Source organism: Tachyglossus aculeatus, chromosome 17 (assembly GCF_015852505.1).
Source record: "Tachyglossus aculeatus isolate mTacAcu1 chromosome 17, mTacAcu1.pri, whole genome shotgun sequence".
NCBI classification, from domain to species: domain Eukaryota; kingdom Metazoa; phylum Chordata; class Mammalia; order Monotremata; family Tachyglossidae; genus Tachyglossus; species Tachyglossus aculeatus.
Window position 1 is genome coordinate 33,596,978 of NC_052082.1, and position 19,288 is coordinate 33,616,265.

General features: G+C 44.1%; 1 protein-coding gene across 3 annotated transcripts in view; it reads right to left on the reverse strand.

Annotated features, from left to right (window-relative positions):
- The window catches only part of NDFIP2 (Nedd4 family interacting protein 2), a 132,069-nt gene that overhangs the window by 37,780 nt on the left and 75,001 nt on the right, over nucleotides 1-19,288 (reverse strand). The gene's annotated exons all lie outside the window — the stretch shown is intronic.

Below are 19,288 nucleotides of genomic sequence, written 5' to 3' on the forward strand. Positions count from 1 at the left end.
TGATCGGGTTGTCCCACGGGGGGCTCACAGATTTAATCCCCATTTTACAGCTGAGGTAACAGAGGCCCAAAGAAGTGAAGTGACTGGCCCAGAGTCACACAGAGGGGCCATGATTTGAACCCATGACCTCTGACTCCAAAGCCTGTGCTCTTTCCACTGAGCCACGCTGCTTCTCTATATGTTGCCAACTTGTACTTCCCAAGCGCTTAGTACAGGGCTCTGCACACAGTAAGCGCTCAATAAATACGACTGATTGATTGATTGAATGAATGAAGGAACTCTCTCCCCTGCCGCTGCTGCTCAGCACAAGTGAGTTTTGACTTGTAGCAGATTGCCTTCCACTTGCTAGACCCTCCCCAAGCGAGGGATGGAACGGGTAGGCCTCGGCTTGACTCTCCCCGCCCACAGTCAAGACTGGTAGAGCACTGGGAAATCATCATCATCATCAATCGTATTTATTGAGCGCTTACTACGTGCAGAGCACTGGACTAAGCGCTTGGGAAGTACAAATTGGCAACATGTAGAGACAGTCCCTACCCAACAGCGGGCTCACAGTCTAGAAGGGGGAGACAGAGAACAAAACCAAACGTACTAACAAAATAAAATAAATAGAGTAGATATGTACAAGTAAAATGAATGAATGAATGAATGAATGAATAAATAAATAAATAGAGAAATAAATAGAGAAATAAATAGAGAAATAGAGAAATAAATAGAGAAATACATAGAGAAATAAATAGAGAAATAAATAAATAGAGAAATAAATAGAGAAATAAATAAATAGAGAAATAAATAAATAGAGAAATACATAAATAGAGAAATAAATAGAGAAATAAATAGAGAAATACATAAATAGAGAAATAAATAGAGAAATAGAGAAGAATAGAGAAATGAAGAGAAATAAATAGAGAAATAAATAGAGAAATAGAGAAACAAATAAATAGAGAAATAAATAAATAGAGAAATAAATAAATAAATGAGTAGATAAATGCATAATAAATAAATAAATAAATAAATAAATAAATAAATAAATAAATGAATGAATAAATAAATAAATAAATAAATAAATAAATAAATAGAGTAATTATTCCGAGAGGGGCGTGCCTCAGTTACCTCACCTGAAAATGGGGATTAAGACTGCGAGCCCCATGTGGGACAGGGACTGTGTCCAGCTTCATTATCCTCTATCTACCCCAGTGCTTACAACAGGGCTTGACACATAGAAAGCGTTTTAGCAAATACCATCATTATGCTCTTTTCACTAGGCCAAAGCCCTCTTGGCTTTGACCGCCTCCTCCCCTTGACATCAGCCTCCTGCCAGGGATCTAATCTTCCCACTGGGGGGATGTTGAGGATTAAAGGAAAAATCCCGGAGAGCCCTGCTGCAGACCAGCAGGAAGAAAACGGAAAGGAAAGAGGTCTGAGGGTGAGCTGGGAAGCGGGGCCTGGCTTCACCTGGGATGAGCTGCCTGCTCTTGATAGATCAATAAATGTATTTACTGAGCGCTTATTGCGTGCAGGGCACTCTCCTTGAAAGCAATCCTTTGGAGACTTTCAGATGGGTACTCAGGTATTTTGGGACTACTATCTGGGGCAACTCTTCACCCACACTTGGAAACTAAACACCAGCATGAGAAAAGAGTATAAAATAAAATGCAGTTAGAAGTATCGTCTTCGTTTCCCCCCGCACCCTGGAGTTAACTCTAACTAGGGCTAAACATTTTTAAAACTCCAGAAAGGTCCTCTGAGTTTTCTCCACGGAATCAACCACACGGCTTCACCAAGCTCCTCCGTTTGTGACCTGGGCTGATTTTCTGCTTTCTGTGCAGTCGAAGCTCCGAACTTCCCGTCCTCCCTTCTATTTAGCCGCTTTTCCCAGCTCGGGTGAAAGCCTGGTATTAAGTCCAGACCCCGACGCTTCCCCCAGCAGGGACAATTGACCTTTTTCGGCGACGGGAATTCCGCTCCGGGTGTAATCTCCCAGTTCCTCCCAGGTTCCCTCTGGGGTGAGTCATTTTTCTAAAAGTTGATTTCCCTAGCAACGGAACAAGAATTATTCGCAACTCTTTTCATCCTCCCCCACTCAGTTTTTTTTAAAGTACTTGCAGTGGGTTCCAGATTAAAATGCCAGAGGTGGCACAAAAACACCTGGAGTGAGAAGCAGCATGGCCTAGTGGTTGCCCATCCATCTCCGCATCCAACAGAAGCTCCTCACCTTTGGCTTTAAAGCGCTCAATCGTCTTGCCCTCTCCTACTAACAATCCAGCCGGCAATGCCAACCTCACCTCAATCTCGCCGCCCACATCCTGCCTCTGGCCCGGTACACCCTCTCTCTCCATATCCGACCGATTCTCTGCACCATCAAAGCTTTTTTGAAGGCCTCCCAAGAGGCCTTCCCTACTAAGCCCTCATTTCTTCTTCTCTCCCTCCCTTCTGCATCACCGCTGATTCAGGCCCTACCGCTCATCGCCACGGCACTTCTGTACGTATCCGTTATTTATTTATATTAATGTCTGTCTCCCCCTCTAAACCGTGAGCGGGCAATGTGTCTACCGACTGTTACATTGTACTCGGCCAAGCACTTAGTACGGTGTTCTGCACGGACTAAACACTCAGTCAATACCACTGACTGATTTTTAGACTGTGAGCCCACTGTTGGGTAGGGACTGTCTCTATATGTTGCCAACTTGTCCTTCCCAAGCGCTTAGTACGGTGCTCTGCACACAGTAAGCGCTCAATAAATACGATTGATTGAAGCCCCCTACTTTACACTTTATTTTGTTAGTATGTTTGGTTTTGTCTCCCCCTTTTAGACTGTGAGCCCACTGTTGGGTAGGGACTGTCTCTACATGTTGCCAATTTGTACTTCCCAAGCGCTTAGTACAGTGCTCTGCACACAGTAAGCGCTCAATAAATACGATTGAAGATGATGAGGAGGAAACAGGCACACAGCAGGCAAGTGAAGGAGATACAGGCCCCTGCTCTTAACCACTAGAATTTATTGAGCACCTGTGTCCACAGCAAATCAACGGTGGTTATGATTACTACTACTAATAATAATAATGGTACCTGCTATGCGCTTATTATGTGCCAAGCACTGCTCTAAGCACTGGGGTAGATACAGGTTAATCAGGTTGGACCCAATCCCTGTCCCACATGGAGCTCACACTCTTCATCCCCAAAAGCACTGGGGTAGATACAGGTTAATCAGGTTGGACCCAATCCCTGTCCCACATGGAGCTCACACTCTTCATCCCCATTTTACCAATGAGGTAACTGAGAAAACAGAGAAGTGAAGTGACTTGCCCCAAGTCACACAGCAAGTGGCAGAGCCAGGGTTTATTAAGTGCTTATTAAGCACTGCAGTAAGCACTCGGGGGAGTACAGTACAACACGGCTGACAAGAAGCTGACTGTTTAGAGCTTAATGACAAAGCACTTGGGAGCGAACAGACACAATCTCTGCCCTTGAGGAATGCACATTCTGGCAAATAAAAAAAAAAAAACCCAACAAAAACCAAACTCTGAGTTCTGTGCCAAGGAAACCTCCATCTAGCTTCCTTCCCGGGGGTGTGGGACGCTGGGGTTACATACTTTCTCCATTGGATAAGCTGACAAGACCGCACAAGAATGAGCTGGTTTCCCTTCTGGGGACGGCTGAGCCCTTGGAGCAACAAGAGTTTCAGCACGGAGATGGTAGAAAGCCTGCAAGGGCAGTGTTGCCGGACGGAAAGGACACAGGCGCAGGAGTCAGACCATCTGGGTTCTCATCCGGCTCTGCTGGGTGACCTTGGGCAAGTCACTTCACTTCCCTGGGCCTCAGTTCCCTCATCTGTAAATGGGGGTACAGTGCCTGCTCTCCAAGACTGTGGCCCTAAGTGGGACAGGGACTGTGTCCAATCTGATTACCTTATATCTCTCCCAGCTCTTGACACCTACAGAGTAAGTGCTTAACAAATACAAATAAAACAAGTCCCTCCCCTCAATTACTGTATCAGCCTCCTTGCTGCCCTCCCTGCCTCCTACCTCTCCCCACTCCAGTCCGTACTTCACTCCGCTGCCAGCTCATTTCTCGATTAAAACATTCAGGCCACATTTCCCCACTCCTCAAGAATCTCCAGGGTTGCCCATCCACCTTTGCGTCGAACAAAAACTAAATAATCAATTAAAAATTAAATAGTCAATACCTGAATACGTAAATGACTACATATAAATACGCAAGTGTTGAGACAGGTGCCGATACATTCTTCAGTGCTAGAAACAGCTGACTGGTTTGTAGGAATTTGGGGAGCTGGGGACGAGGCACCAAAAGCAAGTTTTCTTGGGTGGTGATGGGGTTCTATCCGGTAATGTTCAATGTCAATTCTCGGAGTGGACCAGATTTCTGGATGGCACATCTAATTAATGGCAACTCTCTCTGCTTGGCTGCAATTATAACATAAGGCCCTGGGTTTACCTTTCAGCTCGATGCGAGCCTTGGAACAGAACTGGAACCCACCTGAGAGTGTCTGAAGAAAGGCTTTCCCAGAGCATAGCGCTCCAAAAATAGAAAATATGACCATTAACAACGACACCTGAAGCTCTTGTTAAATGATTACTATATGACAAGCACTATGCTAAGTGCTGGGGCAGGTGCAGTACAATCAGATCGGACACAGGGTCTGTTTCCACACAGGGGCTCACTGAGCAGGTATTTAGTCTCTATTTTACAGATGAGGGAATTTAGGCAGAGGGAAGTTAAATGACTTAGTGACTTTTAGACTGTGAGCCCACTGTTGGGTAGGGACCGTCTCTATATGTTGCCAACTTGTACTTCCCAAGCGCTTAGTACAGTGCTCTGCACACAGTAAGCACTCAATAAATACGATTGATTGATTGAACGATGTCACCCTAGAACTTTGATTTTGCACCCTTTATTCACCCCCTCTCAGCCCAACAGCACTTATGTACATTTCTGTAATTCACTGATTTATATCGTCTGTCTCCCCCATCTATTCATTCAATCGTATTTATTGAGCGCTTACTGTGTGCGGAGCACTGTACTAAGCGCTTGGGAAGGACAAGTTGGCAACATGTAGACGGTCCCTACCCAACAACAAGCTCACAGTCTAGAAGGGGGAGACGGACAACAAAACAAAACATGTGGACAGGTGTCAAGTCATCAGAATAAATAGAAGTAAAGCTAGAGGCACATCATTAACAAAATAAATAGACTAGTAAATATGTACAAGTAAAATAAATAGAGGAATAAATCTGTACAAACATATACAGGTGCTGTGGGGAGGGGAAAGAGGCAGGGCGGGGGGAGATGGGGAGGAGGAGAGGAAAAAGGGGGCTCAGTCTGGGAAGGCCTCCTGGAGGAGGTGAGCTCTCAGTAGGAGCTCACCATCTAGACTGCAACCTCATGTGGGCAGGGAATGGGTCTATCAACTTTGCTCTCCACTGTGCTCTCCCACGCACTTAGTACAGCGGTCTGCACATGGCAAGGGCTCGGTAAATACAACTGACCTGCCCAAGGTCCCGCAGCAGACAAGTTGAGGGACCCGGGATTAGAACTCAGGTCTCCTGACTCCCAGTCAATCAACCAATCAATCAATCGTATTTATTGAGCGCTTACTGGGTGCAGAGCACTGTACTAAGCACTTGGGAAGTACAAGTTGGCAACATATAGAGACAGTCCCTACCCAACAGTGGGCTCACAGTCTAGAAGGGGGAGACAGAGAACAAAACCAAACATATTAACAAAATAAAATAAATAGAATAAGAAAATGAGCCAGATGGGAACAGAAGTGGTGTGGAGGTGAGCAAGGACGTGGCAATCAATCAATCATATTTATTAAGCGCTTACTGTGTGCAGAGCACTGTACTAAGTGCTTGGGAAGTACAAGTTGGCAACATATAGAGACAGTCCCTACCCAACAGTGGGCTTACAGTCTAGAAGGGGGAGACAGAGAACAAAACCAAACATATTAACAAAATAAAATAAATAGAATAAATATGTACAAATAGAGTAATAAATATGTACAAACATATATCAATCGTATTTATTGAGCGCTTACTGTGTGCAGAGCACTGTACTAAGCGCTTGGGAAGTCCAAGTTGGCAACATATAGAGACAGTCCCTACCCAACAGTGGGCTCAGTCTAAAAGGGGGAGACAGACAACAAAACCAAACATATTAACAAAAGAAAATAAATAGAATAAGAAAATGAGCCAGACGGGAACAGAAGTGGTGTGGAGGTGGGCAAGGATGTGGCAAGTGGCAGGAAGGCCACCTCAAGCTTCCCCAAGAACTCCCACCCCTTCATCATCCTCACTGAAATAATACTAACAACTATAATAATAATTGGGATATTTCTTGAGCGCGTACTATGCGCCGGGCCCTTTACTAAACGCTGGGGGAAATACAAGCAAATCGGGCTGGACACAATCCCTGTCCCACATGGGACTCCAGTCTCAATCCCCATTTTACAGATGAGAGAATTGAGACGTGAAGTGACTTGCCCAACTTGCCCAAGTGACCTGCTCGTCTGTGAAGTCACTTGCTCCACCACAGCAGACAAGCGGTGGAGCCGGGATTAGGAGCCAGGTCTTTCCAGGCCCGTGCTCCATCCACTGGACCACGCTGCTTCTCTTGAAAGCACATATTGAACCCTTCCTATTTCTGCCTGTTTCACCCTCCTGAAAATCCCGGACCAGCCGGTTGAGGGGAACAATCAGATGCAGTTCCTGGATCAGCAAAATCCTTTGGGCTCCTTGGCTTCACTTGGGATTGGGGATGTGGGAGTGAAGGCAAGAAGGCGGGGGAAGAATACGTGCGTGAACTCGTTCAGAAGCCCATCCTCCACACTTCACCTGAGAAAGTACAGTGCTTTGCACATAGTAAGCGCTTAATAAATACTATTATTATTAAAGCACAAGCACTCTTCCCCACCACAGGGAAAATGCCAATATGGCACCTAATAGAAAGCCCGCGGGCTACATACTCTCCCAGGCGCTTAGTGCAGTGCTCTACACACCGCAAACACTCAGTGAATACGACTGAGTGATGGAAAGAGTCCATTAACCACTACTGTCAGAACCAGGGGGAAGAACTGCAGCAGAGGGTCATGCCTCACAGGGAACATAACCAACTCTGTTCATTCATTCATTCATTCAATCGTATTTATTGAGCGCTTACTGTGTGCAGAGCACTGTACTAATCAATCAATCGTATTTACTGAGCGCTTACTGTGTGCAGAGCACTGTACTAAGCGCTTGGGAAGTCCAAGTTGGCAACATATAGAGACAGTCCCTACCCAACAGCAGGCTCACAGTCTAGAAGGGGGAGACGGACAACAAAACATATTAACAAAATAAAATAAATAGAATAAATATGTACAAGTAAAATAGAGTAATATGTACAAACATATATAAGAGCTGAGTGAACAGCTTTTAGGATTTTTGAGTGACTAGTATGGGAAGAACGATGAACTACTAAGTGCTTGGGAAAATACTAAGCACTTGGGAAGTCCAAGTTGGCAACATATAGAGACGGTCCCTACCCAACAGCGGGCTCACAGTCTAGAAGGGGGAGACGGACAACAAAACATATTAACAAAATAAAATAAATAGAATAAATATGTACAAATAAAATAGAGTAATAAATATGTACAAACATATATCAATCATATTTATTGAGCGCTTACTGTGTGCAGAGCACTGTACTAAGCGCTTGGGAAGTCCAAGGTGGCAACATATAGAGACGGTCCCTACCCAACAGTGGGCTCACAGTCTAGAAGGGGGAGATGGACAACAGAACAAAACATATTAACAAAATAGAATAAATAGGTACAAATAAAATAGAGTAATAAATACATACAAACATATATCAATCGTATTTATTGAGCACTTACTGTGTGCAGAGCACTGTACTAAGCGCTTGGGAAGTCCAAGTTGGCAACATATAGAGACAGTCCCTACCCAACAGTGAGCTCACAGTCTAGAAGGGGGAGGTGAACAAAACAAAACATATTAACAAAATAAAACAGACTAAATATGTACAAATAAAATAGAATAATAAATACGTACAAACATATATCGATCGTATTTATTGAGCGCTTACTGTGTGCAGAGCACTGTACTAAGCGCTTGGGAAGTCCAAGTTGGCAACATATAGAGACGGTCCCTACCCAACAGCGGGCTCACAGTCTAGAAGGGGGAGACAGACAACAAAACAAAACATATTAACAAAATAAAATAAATAGAATAAATAGGTACAAATAAAATAGAGTAATAAATACGTACAAACATATATCAATCGTATTTATTGAGCGCTTACTGTGTGCAGAGCACTGTACTAAGCACTTGGGAAGTCCAAGTTGGCAACATAGAGAGACAGTCCCTACCCAACAGTGGGCTCACATAAGTTATACTGTATACAGAGTATATATATTGCATATACAGTATACAGAATATACTGTACTCTGTTATACTGTACTTTCCCAAGCGTTTAGTACCATGCTCTGCACACAGTTTGGGCTCAATAAATACAAATGCTTGACTGATGCCCTGTCAGTAGAGTACCGTGTAGTGGACAAAACGAGCTTTCAGAAACTTGCTTTGCGATATGGCATGGGTTGTGAGTTGCCGAAGAGAGACAGAGAAGAAGAATAATGATAATTAGAAGAATTACGACAATTGTTGGGCACTTACTATGTGCCAAGGGCTGTTTTAAGCGTTGGGGTAGATACATGGTAATCTGGCTGCCCCACATGGGGCTCACAGTCTCAATCCCCGTTTTCCTGATGAGGTAGCTGAGGCCCAGAGAAGTGAAGTGACTTGCCCACATTCACACAGCAGACAAGTGGCAAAGCCAGGATTAGAACCCACGACTTCTGACTCCCAAGCCCTTGCCGCTAGTGAAGCGCTTACTATATGTCAAGCACCGTACACGCTCCGGGAGAGAAACGAGGTCGTTGTGAGTCCCTGTCTCACAATCTAAGTAATCCAGAGAAGCAGCGTGGCCTAGTGGAAAGAGCCTGGGCTTGGGAGGCCGAGGTTGTGGGTTCGAATCCCAGCTCCACCAGCTGTCAGCGTGTGACTGGGCAGGTCACTTAACTTCCCTGTGCCTTAGTTACCTCATCTGTAAAATGGGGATTAAGACCATGAGCCCATGTGGGGCAACCTGATAACCTTGTATCTATCCCAGTGCTTATAACAGTATTCAGTACATAGTACGCGCTTAACAAATACCATCATTATTACCCAGGGCTATGCGAAATGCCACAGAACTAAAAACTTCTATCCACTGCTTGCAGCATTATATAGCCCTAATCGTGCCACGCTGATGAAATCAGCTCCACTCTCATCACAAGCAAGGAGGAATCCCAAAAAGGCAGCAGGAACTTTGAAATGTTATTCATTCATTCAATCGTATTTATTGAACCCTTACTGTGTGCAGAGCACTGTACTAAGCGCTTGGGAAGTACAAATGTTATCTTCCACACACTTTCTAATATTGAAGAGGCCCCGCGAAACGTAAAACCTTCCGATATATGTGTACGCAGGACTCTTCTGCCAATAATTAGACAAGTCACTATGGTAACCCCAGCGCTGAAAAATGATAAAGCATCCAGACCTAGACTGCAAGCTCCTGACGGGCAGGGAATGTGACTGCTCTTTCTGTTGCACTGTACATAATTATTATTATTATTATTATTATTATTATTATTATTATTATTATTTCTCTCCCAAGCGCCGTAAGCACTGAATAAATACCGCAGACTGACTGACCAGATAGCATTCCTGCAGAGATCTACAAATATAGAGGGGCCATCCTGCTTAAACTCTTTCTCCACATACGGACCATCATGGTAAAGGCATTTTCATCACTGTTTTTAAGAAAAAAAGCCGGAAGTTCAGATTCCAGGAATTACGGAGGCACCTCATTGTTCTCCACGGTATTCCGGGATTGGCTACTCTAGGGAATTATGAACTGAATCATGGTGTGGTCTCAGATCACAATGTGACACAGCTGTTAGACCCTGGGCAAGTCACTTCACTTCTCTGGGCCTCAGCTACCTCATCTGTAATATGGGGATTAAGACTGGGAGCCCCAATGGGACAGGGACAGTGTTCAACCTGATTAGCTATCTACCCCGGCGCTTAGTACAGTGCCTGGCACAGAGTAAGCCCATAACAAAAATTTAAAACCCCCAAAAAGACCAGTCCTGTTTAATTTATTCTACAGCAGCCATACTGCCTAGCCATGGTGGAGGACGCAACAAGACTAGTTGCAGGTGTAATACACTTCTGCAACTCGGAGAGACTTCCAAATCAACCGATTTCAGGCATTATCTTCAGCTCTAGAGACGATCATTCAAGAACAGGCCAAATGAAGATGACTGCACCCTAAACAGCTATGAAAAGGACTGTACACCAATTCACCAAATCAGTCCGGAGTTTAGGACAGGTGATCGGCCCAAGGAAAGCCAAGGTGATGCATCGACCTGCGCCAGGAAAATCAACCCGAAATGAAAAATATAAATTGGCGTCACAGAGCTAAACGCTGTGGCGCGATTCTGTTACCAAGGCAGCACACACTGGCCAACACGTCCTCTGAGAGACTGTGTGATGGCTGCTGGATTTTCAGGGTGTGGACCAAACCAAACACGTACATGGCTGTAATGCCGTCCAAACACATATACAGGTCTGATAGCTGCACCTTATACAAGCATCACATCCAACTATTGGAGCAGGTCCAACAGCGTCACTTGAGGGCTACACTCAATAACAAGAAGCAGAGCAAAATTAAGAGTCGGTCTCCTGGCAACGAAGCTACGCTAACCTTCAACACATCCAAATTGGGTGGGATGCATGTGGAAAATGACTGACGGGAAGTTACCCAAACAACTGCTTAACGGAGAGTTGCCCCCTCACACCTCACCTAGCTGTTCTCCTACTACAATTCGGCCTGCGCATTTCGCTCCTGTAAAGCTAACCTTCTCCCTGTGCCTCAATCTCATCTATCTTTGCTGCCGACCTGCCTCTGGGCTGGAACGCCTTCCCTCCTCAAATCCAACAATTATTCTCCCCCATTTCAAAGCCTGACTGAAGGCACATCTCCTCCGAGAGGCCTTCCTTGACTAAGCCCTTTTTTCCTTTTCTTCCACTCCCTCCTTCTCCCCTTCCAGCCCCACAGCACTTACGTACATAACCGTAATTTATGTACTTACATTAATGCCTGTCTCCCCCGCTATACTGTAAAGCTCACTGTGGGCAGGGATGTGTCTTATAATTGCTATACTGTACTCGGCTAAGTGCTTAGTACTGTGCTCTGTGAACAGTAAGCACTCAATAAATACTACTGTTTGGTTGATTCAGGATTAGGAACTCGGGAAAGATGACAACCCTGGGGAGATGAATCAATCAACTGTATTAATTATTATGATATTTGTTAAGCACTTACTATGTGCCAAGCACTGTTCTACGCAATAAAGTAGGTACAAGGTAATTAGGTTGCCCACGTGGGGCTCACACTCAATCTCCATTTTCCAGATGAGGCAACAGGCACAGAGAAGTTAAGTGACTTGCCTAAGGTCACACAGCAGGCAAGTGGTGGAACCAGGATTAGAACCCATGTCCTCTGACTCCCAAGCCCGGGCTCTTTCCACTGAGCCACACTCTTGCTCTTACTAAGTGCATACTGTATGCAGAGCATTATACGAAGTGCTCGGGAGAGTACAATAATGCAATATGACCGGCACATTCCCTGCCCACAATGAGCTTACCATCTAGAGGGGGTGATGCAATGAGAAGAAAGAATAATGGGAAAGATTAAACAGATGAGAGGAAAGGAGAGAACTAACAAAAAGAGGGCCTAACAACAAAGAAGCTGGAGTTGTGCTCTTTGTGCCTCTCCATGTGTTCTGACTCACAAGGAGCAAAGTCGCAGGAACATGATGAGGCTGCAGACTCGTAAGCAAGGAACGTGCCTGCTGTTGTATTGTACCCTCCCAAGCACTTAGTACAGTGCTTTGCACAAAGTAAGTGCTCGGTAAATACGACTGAGTGAATTAATGAACGGCTGAGTGCTCCGTACACAGTTAGAGCTCAATAAATGCAAACTGACCGACAGAGTGAGGTGTAAGGCTCTGGATCGAAGACTGGTGGTGATGGTGGAAAGTATATGTGGTACAGAAACACCAGGCCCTGTGTCCTGGCTCAAGTCTGGCCTTAGTTTCGGGCCCATCTCTAGCTCCCTTCTCCTCAATCGTCAGCCCCCCATCCCTTTTCCCCAGTCCCCCCATTCCACCTCCCGTATGGGTAGCTGGGTGGCAGGGACTTCAGCTGGGAGTTTCCCAGGGAATGGGGCGACAGAGAGATTAGTTGGGTGGGAGAGAACGAGTGGGAGGTGAGAGAGAGAAAAAAAAGAGAGGCCCGGGTCACTGTCCAAAGCCTCGCCGTAGAGTTCGAGGTGGGGAAATTTGTCCCATTTGCTCTAGGGATCGAGTCCGACCTTCATCGCTGAATATGAATCGGAAAAATCGATCACAACTTCACCCTGTAACTGCCCCTCCGTCCCCAACGGCTGATTGCTCCAGAGTTCTTGGTTGGCAAATTTCACCTCCTGGAATTCACAGCTCTTATTTAAAGGAGGGGGCTTTAGTTCCCGGACACCTTCAAATGCCTAGCCCTGATTTTTCTGCCTCACTGGTTTCATTCCTCAATGCATTATGACCTAATAGTTCACTCGATCAATCATATTTGAGTGCTTACTCTGCGCAGAGCACTGTACTAAGCACTTGGAAGAGTACAGTACAACAGAAATGTTTGTACATATTTATTACTCCATTTATTTATTTTACTTGTACATATCTATTCTATTTTATTCTGTTTGTATGTTTGGTTTTGTTCTCTGTCTCCCCCTTTTAGACTGTGAGCCCACTGTTGGGTAGGGACTGTCTCTATATGTTGCCAATTTGTACTTCCCAAGCGCTTAGTACAGTGCTCTGCACACAGTAAGCGCTCAATAAATATGACTAATGATGATGATGATAATTAGCAGATGTTCCTTGTCCACAACATGCTTTCAGTCTAGAGGGGCACATGGATATTAATATGAATAATTAACTACTTTATAATACATATAAGTACATTGCCGTTGGGGATGGGATGGATATCAAGTGTCCAAAGGTCACAGACTGAAGTTCTCCTGAACTTCATTTATAATCTGCAATTTATATCCATTCATGCAAGGTTAACCACATCATTTATAGCAAAACGATAAACAGAAGACACCCTCCTAAAGTGGGGAAGTTTTAAATCACATTCCATCTCAACCTAATACTTGAATAATTAATCTACAGCATTACACATAATTCTACTTCCATGCAACGATGGCATACTACAGTAGACAGACTCATTACAGGTTGAAATAAATTCAAACTCGGTATTCTCATTTTGCCTCAAGAAGAAACAATATCATAACCTCTTTCACCTTGTCTTTCTCCCTAATCCCCGTCGTCCCCTAAACCCTCTCACCCTGCTGTTTGTTTTACAACAGACTGAAAAAAATTATTATACATAAGAAGCCAATAAAGATTACAAAAATATGGAGCAATGGCATTTAAGTGCTTACTGTGTGCCAAGCACTGTACTAAGCACTGGAGTAGATACAAGATCATCAAGTTGGACAGAGTTCTCTCCTACAAAGCCCTCTCCCCCTTCCCTCCTATACCTTCTAGGTGACAGCCTAAGTCAGGAAAGGGTCACTCGAAAATCAGATTCAAATAAAATAATTTTCTGCTCAAATGCTTTACATAATCTCACTGAATTTTAAAGTACAAAACCAGTATGTTAAGCAAACTTCAAATAATTGAACCTATCAAATACATCTGCATGCTTAGTTTAAAAAGGCTTAAATACATTAACTGGAGTCACTGTTTGAATGGCTATTATCTTTTTCTCGAGAAGTCGGTACAACAGCTCTGTCGCAATGTGTGATTAGTACCATAGTACTATTAGTAACATAGTAGTAGTAGTAGTAGTAGTAGTAGTAGTAGTAACACACCCACTTAGTAGAGTGCATTGTACAAGACGCTTGGAAAGAACAGAAGAAAGAAGTGACACAGGATGTCTGCACTCTATCAAGGAGAAAAACATATACCACTAGTGAAGATAAATCACTGAGTACACCTAATTGATAATAATTGAGGGCTAAGGAAGGTGGAAATAAATTTGGAGATCCGTAATTAGGGAGTGTACTTCCAACAACAAGTACCTTTTCAGTTGGTAGAGGGCCATGTTATCAAACAAATTCCTGAAGTGCACGTTCATAGTGCTGGAATGAACACTAGCCAAATGAGTTTTAATTCACCTAAAGTTTCACAACCATAAGCCTCACCAACCCTACTCCCTTTGACATCACCTGTAGACTTGGATTAGTACCCTTTAAGCACTTGATATTCACCACAACAGCAACCCCACAGCACATATGTTCATATCTATAATTTATTTTTAGGTCGGCCTCTCCCTCTGGCCGGTAAGCTCCTAAAGGGGAGGGACTACGTCTATCAACTCTGTTGTGCTCTGCTCTTCCAAGCACTTAGTACAGCGCTCGGCACACAGAATGCTCATTCAATACCAATTCTTGATTAATTCATTCATTCATACATTCATTCAATCGCATTTATTGAGCGCTTACTGTGTGCAGAGCACTGTACTGAGCGCTTGGGAAGTCCAAGTTGGCAACATATAGAGATGGTCCCTACCCAACAACGGGCTCGCAGTCTAGAAGGGGGAGACAGACAAAACATGTGGACAGGTGTCAAGTCGTCAGAACAAATAGAAATAAAGCTAGATGCACACCATCAACAAAATAAATAGAATAGTAAATATGTACAATATTTATAGAACGACCAGCTATGAGCCCACTGTTGGGTAGGGACTGTCTCTATATGTTGCCAACTTGTACTTCCCAAGCGCTTAGCACAGTACTCTGCACACAGTAAGCGCTCAATAAATACGATTGATTGATTGATTTTCTTGCCTTCATAAAGATATCTCCATCCAGCAAGAAACAGACTTTCCATTTGGTTGGTTTGCTTTCAAGCTTCATGAGCACTCTCATTCTGGTGCTCTGCAGTTTGATGAACACATTTTTTTTAAAATGGTATTTGTAAAGCACTTATTTGTAGAACATTGTTCTAAGTACTGGGGATACAAGGTTTTTTTGGGGGGTTGGTATTTTTTAAGCGCTTACTACGTGCCAGGCACCGTACTAAACGCTGGAGTAGATATGAGCTAATCAGACTGGACACCATCCACGTCCACATGGGACTCACACATCAGGACACCAAGGCCCACAGAAGTGAAGCGACTTATCCAAGGCCGCTCAGCAGACACGTGGCATAGCCGGGATTAGAACCCAGACCTTCTGACTTCCATGCCCGGGCTCTATTCCCTAGGCCACGCTGCAGTCCCTGTCCCACACAGGGATCCACAGTCTACCATTCCATATCTTTCCCGAATTTGTACACGTCAACTGTCTTCTTTCCCGGACTTCATTCTGCCTACCTTCATCCTTTCCACCTCTAAAATACCTGTCGGGCCTCCCAAATATCACGCAGTGTTTCTTATTCATTCAATCGTATTTATTGAGCACTTACTGTGGGCGCAGCACTGTACTAAGCGCTTAATATGTGGTTGTACCATAGTTTGCATATAATGGTAAACTATGTTATTTTCCCTATCCCTTCCAAAGCTATCCAGGAAGCAGGTGGGGTCGGGTTGTAACCGGGTCTTTTGGCATCTTGAAATTTGGGTTATTTTTCCCCAAATGCATTATCTTGCGCTTGTTCACCCTGAAGTTACCCTCCGACCTTTGGCTTAGTCATCCTCCTTTACGAGGTTTCCCTGCAATGGATCCTTATCCGGAATGGCATTTTACCATCTGGAAAATCTGAGCGCTATTTACAAACCCGGAAATTTTCCCCGTTTGCTGCTTCCAAATCGCTTATGAATAGATTAAATAAAGCCAATTTGAGCAGTGCTCGCTAGAGGATTCTAAGATTCGCACCTCTCCCCACAAATGATCATTTATCCCTTTCCCCAGTCTTTGGTCTGATTCACTTCTCCGTGACAGAATATTCCCGCCAATCCCAGGATTAGTCAGATTTTTTTAAGCTTTGATATGGAACATTGTTCTGGGTCTTTTGAAAATATATTCTGCTCACTTCAAAGATCAGTGATAGTGTCTTTCCTCCCCTCAGATAGACGACACGGTTTCTCTTGTCTTTCCCTAACAAGACGGTTTCCCAAATCCTGCCAGATTTGACCATTTACCACATTGCTGTTTTTTTTAATAGTATTTGTTAATTGCTTACTATGTGCCAGACAGTGTACTGAGCACTGGAGTAGAGACAAGCTAATCAGACTGGACCCGGTCCGTGTCCCATGTGGAGCTGGCGCTCTTAACCCCCATTTTACAGATGACGCAACTGAGGCCCAGAGAAGTGAAGTGACTTTCCCAAGGTCACACAGCAGACAAGTGGTGCAGGCAGGATTAGAACACAGGTCCTTCCTACTCCCAGACCAGTGCTCTAACCACTAGGGAATGCTGCTTCTCAACGTTGAATGGTGGCAGCTCTAAAAAGAAATTTCTAGGCAGGATGGGATCCAGTAAGCTAAGAACCACAGCTCACATGATTCAAATCCGGAATACTATTTTCCTAATTTTCACTGATCCGAGCAGCAGAGTGAAGTACGAAATGGAGTGGGGAGAGGCAGGAGGAAGGGACATCAGCAGAGAGACGGATGCAGAAATAATATGGGATGAGGAATACAATTTGCCCTGAATTTAATAATCAACAGCACATTTACACGTTGGTTTGAATCAGTTTTAAAATCCCACTCTCAGGCCATATTCATCTGTAAAATGGGGATTAAGTCTGTGAGCCCCACGTGGGACAACTTGATTACCTTGTATCTACCCCAGCGCTTAGAACAGTGCTTTGCACATAGTAAGCGCTTAATAAATGCCATCATTATTATATGCAGTGTTCTGTCTCCATGAGAATACCTGAATCTTTCTTCCCCCCGAATACAAGAATTGATAAACATTAAAAACGTACTGGAAACTGGATGACTTCCACAGTTTCCTGTTAAGCCCTGCCAAGGGTTGGGAAAAACTAGTCATTTTTGCTAAACCTAAGTGCCCGGAGCAGAATCCCTCACATCCAACGTCCCCTCTCCTTCCCTCTCCCAGCCCGCTATTTCAGGAAAGAAGCTGTGGCAGGGCTGAAGGGGAAGCATTCGGCCACCAAGATGAAGATGTACTTCATCAAGATGAAGTTCGGCCACCAAGATGTACTAAGATCAAGCGCTTAGTACAGTGCTCTGCACATAGTAAGCGCTCAATAAATACGATTGATGATGATGATGATGATGAAGTGGCTGGACACTTGCCAGGTTTCCCGCTGTTCTTCTCTACCACCTGCTGCTAGGGTCACCTCTCAAGCTCCTTTAGGAGGGAGCCTCTTGCCTTTAAAAAAATAATAATAAATTGCTTTTGCTAAGCATTTACTATGTGCCAGGTACTGTCCTAAGCGCACTGGGGTAGTTTCAAGTCACTTGGGTTGGATGTAGTCCATGTCCCATATGGGGCTCACAGTCATAATCCCCATTTTTCAGATGAGGTAACTGAGGCCCAGAGAAGTGAAGTAACTTCACCGAGGTCACACAGCAGACAAGTGGCAGGGACGGGATTAGAACCCAGGGCCTTCTGACTCCCAGGCTCTTGCTCAATCATATTTATTGAGCGCTTACTGTGTGCAGAGCACTGTACTGAGCACTTGGGATGTACAAATTGGCAACATGACATTTTTAGACTGTGAGCCCACTGTTGGGTAGGGACTGTCTCTATATGTTGCCAATTTGTACTTCCCAAGCGCTTAGTACAGTGCTCTTTACATAGTAAGCACTCAATAAATACAATTGATGATGATGATGATGATGATGATGATATAGAGACAGTCCCTACCCAACAGTGGGCTCACAGTCTACAAGGGGGAGAGAGAACAGAGAACAAAACCAAACATATTAGCACAATAAAATAAATAGAATAGATATGTACAAGTAAAATAAATAGAGTAATAAATACGTACAATCATATATACAGGTCGATTCTATCCATCGATTCTCTAGACCACTCTGCCGCTAAGTCCACCATAAAATGCTAAGAAGCACGTACCATGAAATTATATATTCAATCTTCAGTCTGTTAAAGGCTCTTTGCTTGTGCATTCAACCCACATGACTTATGGATTCAACTCACACAGGTTTTAATTCTCTGCAATCTTTTCTAGTTGGATAGACCCAATTTCATGTTAGGTAGATTGCTTTTCATTTCCAGTTTTGTTCCCCTCCAATGTTTTTTTTTTGCTTGCCTGATCGGCAGAAATTCACCAAATCAATTTGTATGTTGCACCAGCAGAAACACTGAGCCAGATGCCTTTTTCCCCTCCTCTCTTTTCCTTTTTTTCTTTGTCTCTTACTTCTTCGTCACTTCTCCCTTCTGACTCTAATAATAATAATAATCGTGATACCTGGTAAGCACTTTACTCAAAGCAGCTTGGCTCTGTGGAAAGAGCAAAGGCTTAGGAGTCAGAGGTCATGGGTTCAAATCATGTCTCTGCCGCTTGTCAGCTGTGTGACTTTGGGCAAGTCACTTAATTCTCTGTGCCTCAGTTACCTCATCTATGAAAAGGGGATTAAGATTGTGAGCCCCACGTGGGGCAACCTGATCACCTTGCATCCTCCCCAGCACTTAGAACAGTGGGTGCTTAGAACAGTGGTTTGCACAGTGGTTTTATTATTATTATTATTATTATGTGCCAAGCACTCTACTAAACACAAGGTAATCAGGTTGGTCTCAGTCCCCACTCCATACCTAAGGAAGAGGAAGGACAGGTATTGACTCCCCATTTTACAGATGAGGAAACAGGCACAGAGGAGTTAAGTGACTAGCCCAGGTCAGACAGCAGTCAAGTGACCAAGTCAGGATTAGAACCCACACCCTGTTTTTCTCCTCCTTTCCCTCCATTCCTCAACACTTTTTCTTGTTTTCTTCCATATGCCCTGGAACCTCTAAACTAACTCTGTCTTCCTTATCTCTTTCCACCTCACCATACCTCTCCCAACTTTCCCTTCTCATTCTCTCTTTATTCTCATACTCCATGCCTGTCCTTCCACTCCACCTGACCTGCTTGCCTGCATTTCTAACTGCCTCTTTATATTATCCTCCTTTC